Source organism: Oreochromis aureus, unplaced genomic scaffold, assembly GCF_013358895.1.
Source record: "Oreochromis aureus strain Israel breed Guangdong unplaced genomic scaffold, ZZ_aureus HiC_scaffold_24, whole genome shotgun sequence".
Lineage (NCBI taxonomy): Eukaryota > Metazoa > Chordata > Actinopteri > Cichliformes > Cichlidae > Oreochromis > Oreochromis aureus.
Window position 1 is genome coordinate 256,281 of NW_024108808.1, and position 7,175 is coordinate 263,455.

Below are 7,175 nucleotides of genomic sequence, written 5' to 3' on the forward strand. Positions count from 1 at the left end.
TTAGTGCAGCGTTAAAACAGAGACAAGAAGAAACTGTTAAACTTGAAAGTAAAATAGATGAGTTGTCTAAGCAACTCAGAGAGCTCACCCAGAACCAAAAATGTCCTAAAGAGAATAGTGATGGCAAAGACGCCCTAACGGCAAGAAATAGCAGTGCCAGGAGACCTGTTAAGGTTCCTCTATGCCAAAAGCGTGGTTCTGCTTTAGATGTGGTGAAGATAACCATATTGCCGCCGATGCCCAAATGAACCCAACCAGGCACTAGTCCGTCAGAAGAATGCTGAGTTAAAGGAAAAGCAAGGAAGGTTCCAAGCCCAACAGGTTACTGAGCCTTTTGCTTTAAACTTGTAGCGGCCCCTGCTGTGGGACGCCCAGGAGCTGAGACCAGCATTAGTCCCGGCCCAATTGACCAAAGCATTAGTGTTCAGAGCAAAATAAAGACCCAGACAATGGTTCAAGATTTTGGTCCCCAATCCCGCTTGCCACCTGGTCTGATAGGTCCTCATTGTTCAGCTTCTGTTTTGGTTGAGGGTGTGCAATGCGACTCTATCATGGATAGTGGTTCACAAGTCACTACAATCTCCGAATCATTTCACAAGGATAAACTGGCACATCTCCCCATTCAGCCCATTCAAGCATTGCTTGAGATAGAGGGTGCAGGTGGACAGCACGTTCCCTACCTTGGTTATGTTGAGACCCACGTCACTTTTCCTCAAAACATTACAGGCAAAGAGGAAGAGTTGGTTGTTTTGGCTCTTGTTGTGCCTGAGTGCCATTTTAACAGCAGAATACCAGTTTTGATTGGTACCAATGCACTGTTAAGACTCCATGATAAGTTATCTGAACGTGACGGTCCAGATTTCCTTCACAGACTGTGTTCCAGAGATGTAGCACTGGTTCTCCAGCACTTGGCTAAACAAACGGATGATTGCCACATACGCCCAGTGAGGTTGCACGGGAAAGTACCAGTCACCATCCCTGCCAACCACAAGTGCTGTATAATGGGCGATGTTAGGCTGAGGAAGAACACTCCCAACGTAAGTTTTGTCCTTGAACCAAATGAACACAACAAGTTACCCGGTGGTTTATTTCTTGAAACTGCTTTGATAGACATCCCTTACAAAGCTAAGAGTAAGGTTCCAGTCGTCTTGCAGAACTTGAGTGGGCACAGTATTGTATTGCAACCAGGAAGTACGGTTGCCCAGGTATGTGTAGCCCAGCACATTTCACCCCTGGCGCTTGTTTCAAATGCTTCCTCTCATGACAAGTTTGATGGAGAGAAGCTAAAGTTTCATCTTGATGAGTCACCCATCTCTGAAGAATGGAAAGAGCGCATTACCACCAAGCTCAAGTCCATTTCAGAAGTGTTTGCGGTTGATGACCTGTCTTATGGTCATACCACTGTGGTAAAACACCACATTCGGCTGAACGATGACACGCCATTTAAGGAACGGTCGAGGCCCATCCACCCAAGTGACAGAGAAGCTGTCAAGCAACACCTCAAAGAACTGCTTAATGCAGGGGTTATTAGGGAGTCAGAGAGCCCGTACGCATCTCCAATAGTAGTTGTGCGTAAAAAGGACGGTTCAATCAGGTTGTGCGTTGATTACCAGAAGTTGAACGCACGGACCATTGGGGATGCTTATGCCCTCCCAAACATTGAGGAGACCTTCACGGCCTTTAGTGGTGCCAAGTGGTTCTCGGTCATGGACCTCAAATCAGGCTATTATCAGGTTGAGATGGCCGAGGAAGATAAAGCTAAAACTGCTTTTGTCTGTCCTCTGGGGTTTTATGAGTTTAATCGCATGCCTCAGGGCGTTACAAATGCCCCAAGTACGTTTCAACGACTGATGGAGAAGTGTGTTGGGGATTTGAACTTGAGTGAAGTACTTGTGTTTTTGGATGATCTGATTGTGTTTTCAGACACCCTGGAGGAACATGAGGTGAGACTCATGAGGGTGCTGAACCGGTTGAGGACTTTGGGTTGAGACTGTCCCCAGAAAATGTCATTTCTTTAGGCCCTCGGTGAAATACCTTGGCCATGTGGTTGATGCCCAAGGAGTTCACACAGATCCTGATAAGATCTCAGCTTTGAAAACATGGCCTCGCCCCTACAAACAAGAGAGAGCTAAAATGTTTTCTGGGCTTTGCCGGTTATTACCGGAGATTCATTGATGGATACTCAAAAATCGCAAAGCCTTTAAATAGTCTCACGGCCGGTTACTACTCACCCAAAAAGAGGGGTAAAGTGTATCTTGGAGAACGTTTCAGACAACCATCGGACATTAACTTACCTTTTGGAGAGGAGTGGACACCTGAATGCGAAAATGCATTTAAGACTTTGATTGAGAGACTGACATCGGCACCTGTCCTTGCTTTTGCCAATCCACAGCTACCATATGTCCTGCACACTGATGCCAGTCGTGAAGGCTTGGGTGCAGCGCTCTACCAAGAGCAGGATGGGAAGCTGAGAGCTGTGGCGTATGCAAGTAAGGGACTTTCCAAAAGTGAGAGAAACTATCCCACTCACAAGCTTGAATTTCTAGCTTTGAAGTGGGCAGTTTGTGAGAAGTTTAACAGCTACCTTTATGGCGCTTAACTTCACCATTGTGACGGATAACAATCCTCTCTCACGTATGCTGACATCTGCGAAGTTAGATGCTGCTGGTCATCGCTGGTTAGCTGCGCTGTCTACTTATCAGTTCACCGTTAAGTACAGGGCTGGTCATGCCAATCGCGATGCAGACGGGCTGTCCCGACGACCACAAGCTCCTCCTTTTGAAGATGAGGATTTCATCAAAGAAAGGGAGAGAGTTGATGACATGAAAAACCGTCTTCTAGAGGTGAGCAACGAGATGAGTCACGAGGTGGTATCTGCCTTATGTCAGCGCCATCTTGTGGTGTCAAAGATCGAGCACTGTTCAAATCTAGAACAACCCTTGGCTGTAGAGTCTCTTGCTGTTGATCCCTCAACAGTTGCGGATGTATTTGGAGAAGACACATTACCATCTATGACAAGCTCTGACTGGTATAAAGCTCAGAGGGGTGACCCGGTTGTCTCATGTGTCATCACCTTCGTTGAAAGAGCTCAAAAGCCCAGTTTCAGAGAAACAAACTTTGAAGCTCCTGATGTTAGGCTCCTTCTCAAGGAGTGGAGAAGGCTCGAACTGAGAGATGGAGTATTGTACAGGAAATGGACAAATAGAGACAACATTGTATGGCAGTTAGTCCTACCTGAACAGTTCAGAGAGAAAGCATTGCGTGGAGTACATGATGAAATTGGTCATCTTGGTTTTGAACGAGCACTACATCTTGCCCGTGCCAGATTCTATTGGCCAATGATGACAAAGTCTGTAGAAGAGAAGTGCAGACAGTGTCCACGCTGTGTCAGGAGGAAAGCAGTGCCTCAGAGGGCAGCGCCTCTTGAAAATATTATAACAACTTACCCGGTTGAACTTGTTTGTATGGACTATTTGTCGCTTGAGCCAGACAACAGAGATACCCGAAACATATTAGTTATCACTGACCATTTTACAAAGTTTGCTGTGGCAGTGCCAACTAAAGATCAGAAGTCGAGGACCATTGCAAAAGCTCTATGGGAGAACTTCATAGTCCATTATGGGTTTCCCAGTCGTCTACTCAGTGATCAGGGTAGAGACTTTGAATCTCACACAATCAAAGAGCTATGTGCGTTGATAGGAGCAGACAAAATCCGCACTACACCTTATCATCCTCGCGGAAACCCGGTGGAAAGGTTTAACCGGACGCTTCTTGATATGTTGGGTACGTTGGAAGAGGAAGACAAATCTCACTGGAGGGACTTTGTTAAACCCTTAGTTCATGCGTATAACTGCACGAGAAATGACACGACTGGTTTCTCTCCATATGAACTGATGTTTGGCAGACAACCCCGACTACCCATTGATCTGGTCTTAGGTATCCAACCTGAAAATGCCAACCATAAGTCTCATTCAGAGTATGTGAACAACCTTCGTCAACGTCTGGAGGAGAGCTACACCCTAGCTGCAAAAAACTCCCAGAAGATCGGAGAAAGGAATAAAGCTAGGTTTGACAAGAGGATTAGAGTGGCCGAGCTCTGTGCAGGAGACAGGGTTTTGGTTAGGAACATGAGTATCAGAGGTAAACACAAAATCTCAGACAGGTGGGAGCAGAAAGTACATGTTGTGGTTAAACGAATCAATGATGGCCCTGTCTATGTTGTGGAACCCGAGTTGGGAGACGGGCCAAAACGCACCTTACACAGGGATCTCCTTCTACCGTGTGGGTTCTTACCTGTGGAAGAAATAGCAGGGAGCAGGTCTAATGAGCCCTCTAAAGGGAAGAAACTGAGAAGCAAAGCTGGACGAGAAGTACAATCTTCTGATAGCCCTGATGGTCAGGAAGATGAAGTATACAGTGATGAGGACGAAGTGTATCCAGCTTTTGTGGTTCCAGAAATAATAACCAGAGGTCCTTTTGTCCAGACTGAAAGGCAGGTTATTACACCTCAGTTGTCCACTGGGGATGTGCATTCTAGCTTGCCCAGTGCAGAGCCACAAGACGAGTCACATGCACAAGTGACACCCGGTCATGTTTCTGGACCTGAACCTTCGTTACATTCAGAAAGCAATGAGGTGACCACAACTCCTGTTCCATCTGATGAAGGTCCAGGTTGGGTTGTTATTGACATTCCTGAACAGACAGAACCTGTTGAAATGAATCAAGAGATCAGTGACACTGCTGAGCAGAGCTCAGAGCCAGAGACAGTAGAGTTGCGGCGTTCTGGGAGAGAGAGATGCCAACCTCGTAAACTAACTTATGATGAGTTAGGTGAGCCTTTAATTTTAGCTCTCAGTTCCTTTTTGTCAGAGTTTAGCAATTGTATTCTCTCAGAGCACTTTCCTTCACACACCTGTTAAGTCAAGTGTACATGCAGAGACTCATGCACTTTAGAGGGGGAGAGTGTAACCCAGGTCATTGTTGAGTATGGGATTTCTGATTATTTGGTAGTCACTGAACACACCACGGTGCCGTGCGCATAGCCACTCCCTGGTCCAGCTACAAAGTTTTTCCTCCGTTCCTCCGATGAGGCGCATGCTGCTCTCGTGCCCTCTGCGAGCTGGAAATTCGGGTACAGTAGACATTTGAGTTGCTGTAAATAGTTTTAAAAACCTTTATATGTGAAGCTAATGTTTTAATATGTTGTTTGAAAAAGGAGTCTTGTAGTGGTACGAGCGTGAAGCTGAGCTGAATCCGACAGCCATTCGCCATTACATGAACCCCTCTGGTGAGTTAGCTTGCTGCTCATGTTCGCATTAGATGTTTTTTGCCTTATCATGCCGCAGCGAGATATCAAATCTACCACTGTCATGTTTGTTAAGAAGGAGTGTAAATATTGTATAATGTGTGTTATTATCTGGCTGTTAGCAAGCTAACCGTTAAGCGAGCCTGGCTAATGTCCTAAAATGGCGGCCGACACGAGGTCAGTTACAGAGTTATTATGTTATGCCTAAGAGAACAGCATTAATACGCATTGTTAACAGTATTTATGTTGTTATATTTTTATTTTGACAAGCTTATATTATTATGGTAAGACTGTTAAATAAGCCATTAGTGACATGGACACTGAGTCAGTGGTACTGAGACCTATGAACGTTTTTTTGGTTAATTCTTCTGCACACTTGTGTGTAGGCTGGTTTGTTGCCCTTTTGGTGCCCTGGATCCGACTGGATGAACTGCATTGTGGAAGTCCTCATCTGATGACTCCGCTGAACCGTCCTGTCTAGTAGACGTGTCATTGCTATGGGTGGATGCTTCTGCTTGCTGGATGCTATTATTGGACACTACGCCGTTCCAACAGAGCTCAGGTGGTTTTCTTTTGACCAAAGGACCTTAAAGGATACATAATTGCATTTTTATTTTCCTTGGGACACTGAGTGAAAAGACACTACAAAAAAGGGTTTATTATTTAAAATGGTATCTAATAAATGTGTTTATGTTAAGTGAGTGTGGTGTCCATTGTGTGCTGGAAGCCTTACTGTTCCTGTGGTGGAGCAGCTACTACCAATCTCCTTTACGAAACTAGCCTCTGATGGGATACAGGTATTTGGGACACATTTGAATTCTTGTAACCTATTTCTAGAGAAGCTGTGATTCTGGGCCTAGACATCGGGGTGAAATTGATGACACGGACACCTAGTGAACTGCCCAAGGTCAACAGTCCTGATTTCCAAGCATTCAAGCATTGGCGTAAGTACAGATTGCGTTACACATGCAGAAGCTTCTGGTTCATGTGTCAAACCATCCAAAACAGGAGTTTCCAAAGCTGCCGGGGTGCAGTCTGTTCAATGTTTCATATCATCCCTGCAGAGCCAGACAGGAGCACCAGGCCTCCTATTTTCAGTCAAGGAAGGTGAGACAAAACCAGTAACCATAGTGCTCTGTGTCAAATATTTTCTATTCTATTGTTTCTTTTCTATTCTGTCACTGTGTGTTAACCCTTTGCAGGGTGAACCCTGCCTTTTGCCCAGTGAAACCCGAGGTTGATGGATGTTACTGAGTATTACTAATCCTGTCACAGAATCTATAAGACAGGGATGTCAAACTCATTTTACACTGTGGGCCACTTACAGGTAACTTTGATCATAAGTGGGCCGGACATGTGAAGCTGCACGATTAATGTGTAAAATTACAGAAAAGTTCTGGTAGTTGATTCCCCAGACTGTCCTGTAATTATAAAATATAAAGTCTTTCATTAACTTAAAAAGAATGTCCTATTTTTCAATGACTCCACTATAAAAAAAAAAAAAAAAAGACAAAGAAATAACTTACAAATTTAGTGGGAAAAAAACAGGAACTTTAATTGTTTAACTGTCACCTAATGACATTGGTGTAGTATGAATAGCAACTAAGGGGGATTCTTTATAATGTCAAGAAAACCTAAAATTGTTATTATTATTATTAGTGATAAATGTTAAAATTCTATGCATTTCACATTTTCCAGTTTCTGTAGGCCGATTCTGGCCCCCAAGCTTTATGTTTGAAACCTTTGTTATAAGGGATCTAAATATAATAAATGAGGAATAATCATCGCCTTTATCAGAAAAGATTATATTGCTATACAACATGTGCAGGTACAATTTAATAAATTTTAAAAGATTTTTTGCAAAAATTAA

The 7,175-nt window shown here is 44.2% G+C and overlaps 1 long non-coding RNA gene across 1 annotated transcript; it reads left to right on the plus strand.

The window, feature by feature from the left end:
* Positions 1 to 5,089: 5,089 nt before the first annotated feature.
* LOC120436816 lies at positions 5,090 to 5,861 on the plus strand. The gene is made up of 3 exons (XR_005610617.1): positions 5,090 to 5,131; positions 5,216 to 5,287; positions 5,692 to 5,861. It is a non-coding gene; the product is annotated as an uncharacterized LOC120436816 (long non-coding RNA).
* The last annotated feature ends 1,314 nt before the right edge of the window (positions 5,862 to 7,175 follow it).